The sequence below is a fragment of the Podarcis melisellensis genome, assembly GCF_964234715.1.
Source record: "Podarcis melisellensis genome assembly, chromosome: 12".
NCBI classification, from domain to species: Eukaryota; Metazoa; Chordata; class Lepidosauria; order Squamata; family Lacertidae; genus Podarcis; species Podarcis melisellensis.
Window position 1 is genome coordinate 54793031 of NC_138544.1, and position 10080 is coordinate 54803110.

General features: G+C 46.4%; 1 long non-coding RNA gene across 1 annotated transcript in view; it reads right to left on the reverse strand.

Annotated features, from left to right (window-relative positions):
• The window catches only part of LOC309353458, a 339290-nt gene that overhangs the window by 104203 nt on the left and 225007 nt on the right, over nucleotides 1–10080 (reverse strand). The window lies entirely within an intron of this gene.

The window sequence follows — 10080 nt, forward strand, 5'->3', positions numbered from 1 at the left end:
ACCAGAGCTGTGTGATGTTTGTGATGCTATCTCAGGGCTCTTCGAGACAACCTATTTCTTGAGCATTTGTCTCGCCCAAAGCTTACATGGAGGTTTGATGATGTGCAATGTTTATATGAAGCACTGGTTTTGCTTTGTCCGTGGGGAAGTTAAAACATCAGTGAGCAGCCATCATGCATTCATCCTTACATGCCTTTCCTTCATTCATTCATCCACACTTTTCAATGCATTTCAAACTGCAGAAGGTCCAGGTTTTGCAGATTTTAATATATATTTTTAACCATTGTGCTTTATTCGACTTTAATTGCACAAACTTAATTTTTTGGCATGTTACTGAATCACTCCTGTGAAATGCTGACAGTCTGGAGGCTTCCTTTGTTACAATACAGTACAGTGGTACCTCGGGTTAAGTACTTAATTCGTTCCAGAGGTCCATTCTTAACCTGAAACTGTTCTTAACCTGAAGCACCACTTTAGCTAATGGGGCCTCCTGCTGCTGCCGCACCGCCAGGGCCTGATTTCTGTTCTTATCCTGAAGCAAAGTTCTCAACCTGAAGCACTATTTCTTGGTTAGCAGAGTGTGTAACCTAAAGCATATGTAACCTGAAGCGTATGTAACTCAAGGTACCACTGTATGTAATTTCGTTGTCCCCGAGAGGGGGCAATGACAATAAAGATATTATTATTATTATTATTATTATTATTATTATTATTATTATTATGTGCAAAGCATCATGTGTATAGAGAGTTTGATGTAAATAAGCAAACCTCTCATCTTCTGATGCAGTTGTTGTTGGGGGGGGGTGGACGACAGATTTATTGCAAGGGATACATGCCACTCGTGCATCACCTTAAAAATCATCTTCATTGGAGATGTATACCTTAGACGTGGAAAGAGGGAATGCACAACTTTTTAAAAATAAATTGAAAATGAAAACCAATTCTAAAAAAAATAAAAAGGAACAGTCCTGAAAATGATGGATCTAAGCAATTGTGTGGGGGTGGAGGTAACAAGGCAAACCTCACACCAGACATGCAACAGTACGTCGAGGAGCATTGCGCCTGCTCTCCCTGACCTTCTGCCTTCTTGGCTAGAAAACAGGGTTTTCCCCCTGACCTTTTGTCCTCTCACAATTTGTTTGTGAGACATATCGCTTGGCTGGATCATGACCGGGGACGCAGACGTAATCAAGTATCGGGGAAAACATTTCAGGTAAGCACCTGCTGACACATGTATTTGCTAATGCTGGAAATGTGCGTAGATGGAAATATGTTAAGTTCAGGGTGGTTTCACTACTGTTTCCAATTGCTGACTTCTGCTAATAAAAGGAGCCTCAGCAGAGCTGGCCGGCAGCTTGCTTGGAGCATGCTTGTCAGTGTGCTTCTGCACAGCTCACCTGCATTCAACTTCTTGTCATCTCCATTATTCCTACAGGGTGAAGGCAGAATTGTTGTTGTAAAGGGTACATGAGTGATCCTGCGCTCCAGCAGCAGAGCAAAGAAGGTTAATCCACCCCAGCATTCTATCCCAACATCAACTGTAGCCTTATTAGACTTTACCGATTGGTGGGCTCTGCGTTGCTCCCGGACGGGAGGAAGGAAGTCAAATGACACTGAGGGTTGGTTCAGAGAAAGAGTTCTTTATTTCTGCTCTCCGGAGCAGCAGAAAGGCACTTGCGTGGTCAGTCCACAGCAAGTCCAAAGAAATGAGAGATTTCATGCAGTATATATATCCTTCAGGCACCCTCTCCCCCCTTCCCCAGGAATCCAGCCACGTCAGCTTGTACACGCAGGTTGACATCACAGATGTTCCTGCTGCGGTACTCTTAACCATAGAAGGGTTTTCCATCCTGTACTTCTGACCATAATAGGGTATTCCTGTTCCTATACTCTTATCTTGGAGCAAGAGGTCACCAACTCCAAGAACACACTCTGGCGCTGTTCCCGGACTAGGTCTGTGCGTCAGAGTGTGTTCAGGATGTAAGATAAGACCTAGACGTGTCATCCCTACTCCACTGGAACAGCCAAGGTCATCCATTGCCGTGACTGATAAAGGAGAGAGCTTTGTTTATACAGCTGTGTTCTTGTTATGCATTTGCTCAACAGCTCATTTTAGAAATGCTCCCTTGGAGAAAGAAGAAAAGGGGGGTTTTGGGTCCCATTTCAAACTGACTGCACAGAAACCCATTCCTTCACAACCAACTGGATGCTTCTGAAAGCTCAAATGACGCAGGGCATGAAGGTGCCAGGCTCCCCTTGCCATTTGGTCGCCAGCTCCTGGCATTTGCAAGTGGAGGTTCCATCATTAAGCTCTAGAAGTGATTGTGGCTCAGGGAGAGATCTTCTGTAACATGGGCTTCCCGTTGTGGTTGTAATCAAACCCCCATCAGGCCCCCGGTCAGCATGGCCAGTGTTCACGGACAGTGGGAGGGGCACTCCGTCAGTAGAGCATGAGACTTTTAACCTCAGGGTTGTGGATTTGAGTCTCACGTTGGGCAAAAAGTCTCCTGCATTGCAAGGGGGGTTGGAGTAGATTACCCTTGTGGTCCCTTCCAATTCTATGATTCTATAGAATTCACAGTCTAGGACCCTCATACCTATAGGACCACCTCTCCCGGTATGCCCCTTAAGGTCCATAAATAGGAACACCCTAGAGGTCCCGGGCCCTAAGGAAGTTAGATTAGCCTCAACCAGAGCCAGGGCCTTTTCAGTGATGGCTCCGGCCTGGTGGAACGCTCTGCCTCATGAGACCAGGGCCTTGCAGGATCTGATTTCTTTCCGCAGGGCCTGCAAGACAGAGTTGTTCCGCCTGGCCTTTGGCTTGGAGTCAATTTGATTCCCTCGCCCTCTTTCTTTTTCCTTTCTCCTCCTGTGAGGAGGCTGCATTTTAATTGTTTTAATGTTGTATTTTAATCTTGTTTTTAAGTTGTATTCATTCAACTCGTTTTTATTATTGGTTTTTAGCTGCCCTGAGCCTGGCCTTGGCTGGGGAGGGCAGGGTATAAATAAAATTTATTATTATTATTATTATTATTATTATTGGAAACACCCTTGTTCTTCCTGCCTCTTTTGTCTACTCCAGGGCTGGGGGACCCTCAGGCAGGGGTCCCAAATGCCAAACCTCTCCACCTGGCCCTTGGAGTTCTCCCTCGGCCCCTCGCTGACTCTCAAACTGGAACGTGTCCAGAGGAGGGCAACCAAAGTGGTCAAAGGCCTGGAAACGATGCCTTATGAGGAACGGCTAAGGGAGCTGGGCATGTTTAGCCTGGAGAAGAGGAGGTTAAGGGGTGATATGATAGCCATGTTCAAATATATAAAAGGATGTCACATAGAGGAGGGAGAAAGGTTGTTTTCTGCTGCTCCAGAGAAGCGGACACGGAGCAATGGATCCAAACTACAAGAAAGAAGATTCCACCTAAACATTAGGAAGAACTTCCTGACAGTAAGAGCTGTTCGACAGTGCAATTTGCTGCCAAGGAGTGTGGTGGAGTCTCCTCCTTTGGAGGTCTTTAAGCAGAGGCTTGACAACCATATGTCAGGAGTGCTCTGATGGTGTTTCCTGCTTGGCAGGGGGTTGGACTCGATGGCCCTTGTGGTCTCTTCCAACTCTATGATAAGTCTCATGCTTCCCTGAAAAGAGAAGACAGAGGGGCATGTGTGAGGATTAGACAGCTTTGTGGTCATCCTCTTGCTTATCCCTAATATCTGGTAATAAGAGAGATAGGCTCCCTATTAGGATACCTTAGCCAACCCCTTCTCCTCTCCCCGCTGCCTCGACCAAAATTGCCATTCTGCATGTGGATTGTCTTTCCAATATTCAAAACATTGCATTCCTCGGCTGGGATGCAGTCATCCCAAAGCAAAACAGAACATTTTGTCTCTTTCTGGTAAGCCTTCCTTGCTGAAGATGTGATATTTAGGGGCTGATGAGCTGGTCGTTCACCCTGCAGTAGTTTGCTGCCAAAGGCTGTTTGCTGTGCTCGGCAACATGAGAGCATTGGGGGAAACCAGCTATGTCATGCCAGCAAGGCGAAAGGTGACCTCTGACCTTCCCTCGGGGGATCGAACACCAGGGCAGGCTTGTCTCTTGTGCTCACCCGAGATTTCAGCGGTGGTGGGGGCTTTTTTTTGGTTTTTTTTAAAGCAAATTCTAAAATAAGCCGACTTCCTTGCGTCTGCCTAAAAGCTTCTTGGCTGCTTAAGGCATGTGCCTGGAAGTGCTTCCCAATTTTTTATTTTTATTTTAAGACGGATATTAGCAAGAACATGCCGCTAGTCCTGATCGTGCAAGCGCTAATGAACCCATGTGCCAGAAGTAAGAATAGACATGGTGCAGGAACAGCGGAAACCCCTGGAGTGTTGTGACCTCGGATTCCTCTTCTTCCAGGGGTGAGGCAAGGACTCAGAGGCAGGAGGGGTCGGCCCCAGAAGCACTTCTGCCAGAGGAGCCTGGGGTGCCAATGTCAGGGAAGGTCCGTAGCTTAGTGACAGATCATCTGCTTTGCATGCAGGAGGTCTCAAGTTCAATTGCCAGCATCTCCAGGTACGGCTGAGACAGACTGCCTACCTGAGATCCTGGAGAGCAGCTGCCAGATATGTTTCTAATAATAATAATAATAATAATAATTATTATTATTTTTATTTATATCCCGCCCTCCCCAGCCAAAGCCGGGCTCAGGGCGGTTAACAACAATAAAATAGTACAACATTCTAAAACCATTTCATTCTAAAATTAATTCAACTCAAATTGATGGCAACCATTAGGCTAAAGTTCTCTGAGGATTACCAAAGGAGGGGGTCAGACTGTGCCTTGGCCAAAGGCCTGGTGGAACAGCTCTGTCTTGCAGGCCCTGTGGAAAGATGTCAAGTCCTGCAGGGCCCTAGTCTCTTGTGACAGTGCGTTCCAACAGATTGGGGCCACGTCCGAAAAGGCCCTGGCACTAGTTGAGGCCAGCCTAACCTTTCTGTGGCCTGGGACCTTCAGGATGTTTTTGTTTGAAGACCGTAAGTTTCTCTGTGGGACATAGCAGGAGAGGCGGTCCTGTAGGTACAAGGGTCCTAGGCCGTATAGGGCTTTAAAGGTTAAAACCAGCACCTTAAACCTGATCCTGTACCCCACCGGGAGCCAGTGCAGCTGGTATAGCACTGGGTGAATGTCAGTGGTATAGCACCGGGTGAATTTCATTTGCTTTAGAAAATGTGCACCCCGCCTGTTTGTAATGGAACTTATAAACAGTTTACAAAAAAAATAAAAATAAGGTTATATCATATTCCAAAATCTGGAAGTAAGAATTGTTGGAGGAAATGTGGAATGATGGGAATGTACAGTCATATGTGGTGGGATTGTCCATTAGTTAATGAATTCTGGAAACAGATTGGCACAGAAATATCGGGAATTGTGGGTAGGAAGGTTGAACTATCTAAATTAATGGTTCTTATTAGTAGCACCGAGTTAGAAACAAAAGAGGAATGTAAGTGGGTAAAATTGATGGTAATTGCAGCCAGACAGGTTATAGCGAGTAATTGGGAAAATGCAGAAGAGCTAGGGGTGAACCATTGGAGGAAAAAACTGAATAATATTATAATCTTAGAATACCTAACTGTGAAGATACATAAAATGAAAGTGTTTAAGGTCAGTGAGAAAGAGGAGGATTGATATGAGAAGATATTGATTTATTTGAGTAGGTTTGAATAATAATAATAATAATAATAATAATAATAATAATAATAATTTATTATTTATACCCCGCCCATCTGGCTGGGCCTCCCCAGCCACTCTGGGCGGCTTCCATAAAAACCAAAAATACAGTAAAATATCACACGTTAAAAACTTCCCTGAACAGGGCTGCCTTAAGATGTCTTCTGAATGTCAGGTAGTTGTTTATCGCTTTGACATCTGCTGGAAGGGCGTTCCACAGGGTGGGCGCCACTACCGAGAAGGCCCTCTGCCTGGTTCCCTGTAGCTTTGCTTCTCGCAATGAGGTTTGAACAATTTGGGGCAATTAAAACGTTAAAAGTTAAATAAACCTTGTGGAGGGAGGAGTGTTAAGGTATATAGAATTGTACATATGGTTGATTTGAATATGTTATTATTGATTATGTATACCCAATGTTTCAGCCGCCTGGGGGGTTTCACTGTTTGTTTTCACTGTGTTTTGGTTGTTGGTAAAAAAATAAAATAAAAAAATAAATATAGTTAAAATTAACCATAAAAGAATATTGAAACACGTGTTTCTACATGCCTGGATAGGCTTGTCAAACAAATATACAGTATCCCAAGTGCAGGCTGGAAGGTACCTGCCTCATGTCAATAGGCAGGGAGTTCCAGAGTTACTTACAACTGCAGGATGAGTATTATGTTGTGCCTGGAACACAGTGCCAATTCTGTAGATCCAAGTGGTCGAGTGGGGCATTTATGGGGTAAGGCGATCCCACAAGTGAATCGGTCCCAAGCTGTTAAGAGCTCTGGTTGACTGGAAGTGGCTGCCTACATTTTGCTTGGGGGAATATTTCCATAGATTAAACGCCCCTCTCGTCCACTGTTCTTCGCCCAGCTGCAGTGCTTTCCTGCAGCTTGGTACTAAAATAAGAGAGTCCTCATTGTGGTGTAAAAGACTGGGAAAGCATTGTGTGAGAATCGCCCTGGCTGTGGGTGCCCGATTTGAGCAGCTGAGCAACTGGGAAATTGATAGAGAGCGAGATCTGAGTGTAAACAGCAAAACCAGCTTCCTGAACAGGCTTTGCCTTCGGAGACTTGCCATTGTTGTAAACCTTTGAGTCGGGTGTCCCACAATGTTTACATCTCATGAGAAGGAGGATCTGGCTGGCCACTGCGAGAACACGATGCTGGACCAAATGGGCCTTTGGCCTGGTCCATCAGGATGCAATTCTCCATTGGTGCCAAACGATGTGCTTTTGCAGACACTCTGTGTGCCATTTGCCCCTGTCATCTCTGCTGCTTAGGAGCATAGGGAGCTGGGCTTCACCAAGTCAGACCACTGGTCCACCCAGCTCAATACTGCCCACACTGACTGGCAGCAGCTCTCCAGGATTGATGACAGGGCTCTCTCCCAGCCCAGACAAGGAATCAAACCAGGTATTTTCTGAATGTAAAGCACATTCCGCTAAGCTTCGATCCTTCCTCCTTGCCTGCGCTGATGCTCCTGCACTGGGATTGCCCTGTTCAGCCTTCTCTTCCCGTTCCCCAGCTGTCAACAGCTTGTCAGTTTTCCTTTGATCTCTTCCTCAAGGTCCTTCCTGGTCTCCAACTTGCCTGTTCTCCCTCTGGTCAAGGCTGTCTGTCCACTACATTGCCTTGGAGGCAGGTGCTGAGAAGCAGCTTGGCCAAAGAATGAATCAAGTGCGTTCCCTGGCCTGTACCACTGCAGGACTGTGTACTGCACATTTTAAGGCTGGCTGAAGACTGCTGTTCTAATCCTTTTTAACATTTTGAGGCTTTTGCTTGGCAATTGTGATGCATTTTGCTTTAATGGCTATTGTATTTCCCCCCAGTGTGACTTACAAGATGCATTGAAGTTCTTTTGAGGATATATTATTATTAAAAAATAAATTCCACCCACCCACCTCCTTACATGCAGAAAACTAGCAGATCAGGGAGATGGGTTTAGTCTGTTGTCCTTCCCAAGGTGTTCTCCCCTGCCCCATGTACACAGCCTTCCACCCAGAAGAAGCATTTAAAATTGTGATCCCACCTATACCTGCAGCCAAAACAAGTACAGTCCAGGAAAAGCTATTCCTCTCACTGGCATCTGTCTGCCTCGAGAGACAATGGAGTGCACCTCCAGGGGGAGGTCAAACCGCTACGTTTGCAGCACTGAAGTAACCTCCCGGGGCGAAAGCCTGGACATTGCGTATGGAGGTCCTGGATTGCCTAGGCAACAACACCATCCTCTTGGTCTCACTGATGTGGCCCAAAGGAAAGAAGAGCAACATGTTTGGCACCCCTGATCACCTTAGTCGCCCTCCTCTGCGCATGTTCCATCTTCTCAATATCCTCCTTAAATTGTGGTACCCAGAACTGGACACAATATTCCAGGTGTAGTCTGACCAAGGCAGAATAGAGTGGGACTATTCCTTCCCTTAGGGACGCAGGTGGCACTGTGGGTTAAACCACAGAGCCTAGGGCTTTCCGATCAGAAGGTCGGCGGTTCGAATCCCCGCGACGGGGTGAGCTCCCGTTGCTCGGTCCCTGCTCCTGCCCACCTAGCAGTTCGAAAGCACACCATTGCAAGCAGATAAATAGGTACAGTTGCGGCAGGAAGGTAAACGGCGTTTCCGTGCGCTGCTCTGGTTCGCCAGAAGCGGCTTAGTCATGCAGGCATATGACCTGGATGCTGTACGCCGGCTCCCTCGGCCAGTAAAGCGAGAGCGCCACAACCCTAGAGTCGTCCGCAACTGGACCTAATGGTCAGGGGTCCCTTTAACTTTATTCCTTCCCTTGATCTGGACACTATGCTTCTATGCAGCCTAGAGTTAGCTTTTCCTTTTCCTGCTGCATCACACTGTTGATCTGAGTATATAAACTGTTGATTGAATGTATAAACTGAAGTCTGGATCTGGCAGCGATCACTTGGGTTTCAACTTAAAACAGCAGCGTGGAAACAGGGGTTTAGAATCACACCAGGGCAGCCACAGGCTCAGCCGTGGATGTGGGGAAACTGAAGAGCCGCTGCTTTTGAACATCTGCAAGGTTGCATCTGGAATTAAGAGGAAGTGGCTTCCAGTAATTTGAGCACTGATGAGGTCAGCGCCGTCAGCCACCCACTCCCTTGGGTCTTCCCCGTCTATTTTGGACATTGACATCTGCCTCCCCTTCCTCCCCACAGCACCTAAAGTGAAAGGCTGTCGAGTCAGACGCCAAACCCCAGCTGGCTTCCTTCTTCCTTTGTGCTGCATCACCCTGGTGCTGAAACTGTCGTTTCCAATTAGCGCAAGACACTGAAAGCGTCCAAAGTTTGCTAAAAATAACTTACTTAGCTGGGGCGACTTCAAGGAGATCTTGGCACAAGAGGCGGCGTTTGATGGCGCCTGCTGATAGATCAATTAGCAGAATTTCCCTTTTAGCTCCTGTCCTGCGATGTGGAAGAGCCTTCTTATGACTGACTTGTTAGACAACTCAGTGTTGTCTAAGCACAAAATTGCCTGCCCGCCCCGTAAGTGACTTCCTGGATCATGCAAGGCAAAGCTTTTCTGCTCTAAAGTCTGTTAAGGACAAACGTTAAGAACATAAACCCAGCCTGATGCATCAGGTGGTCAGTGGCCCACCTGGTCCAGTATTCTTTTTTAAATATTATTATTATTAAAGATTTTCTTGTTTTACAGAAGTGTAATGTCTCTCGTATTTTTTCCATGTAACATTTTTACAAATCCGTTTCATTTGTTGAGACATTAGAGGGAGGAGGGAAAAAGGGGAGGGAGGGAAGAATGGTGGGGGTGGGGCCAGGTGGTGATGTTTCTGTTATGCTTAATGTACGTGGGGTTTGGTGTAAGCGTTGCTCGTGATGTTCACTTGTGTTCCTTTGGTGGTGAGAGAGGTTGGGGTTGGCCTAGGGTGTGGTTGTTTGTTTGTGATTGGCTGTGGTGATCTTTGTTTTCGTGTGCGAGTGGGGCGGTTGGGTGTTTTGGATCAGGTTAGCCATACTGATTTGTTGGTGGATTGTTGTCATTGTCTTGTTGGGCTGTGCATGTGATAAAGGGGAGCCATACCGGGGTGAAGGCGTCTTCTTCTATTTGTCCCCATGTCCGTTTCAGTTTATTGGTTAATTTTATTAGTAGGGCTGTTTCCCATACTATTTGGTATCATTGATCCGTGCTTACTCCTGACAGGTCTCTCCAGTGTCTGGTTATGGTGTTTCTAAGGAGATTTCACCCCTCCCATATCCAAGAATCTCCTGATGAGTCTGGTGATTCTCCAGAGAGGAGGGGCAGTGTTCTGCTCTCTACTTATTCTGCTCCAGCACCACATCAAAGAGTCAGTCAGTCAGTCGGAGACTGAGTGTTAGAGATTGTGTGTATAGATAAGGTTGCTGCTAAGAGCAGCTGCAGACACTCAGTGAAGTG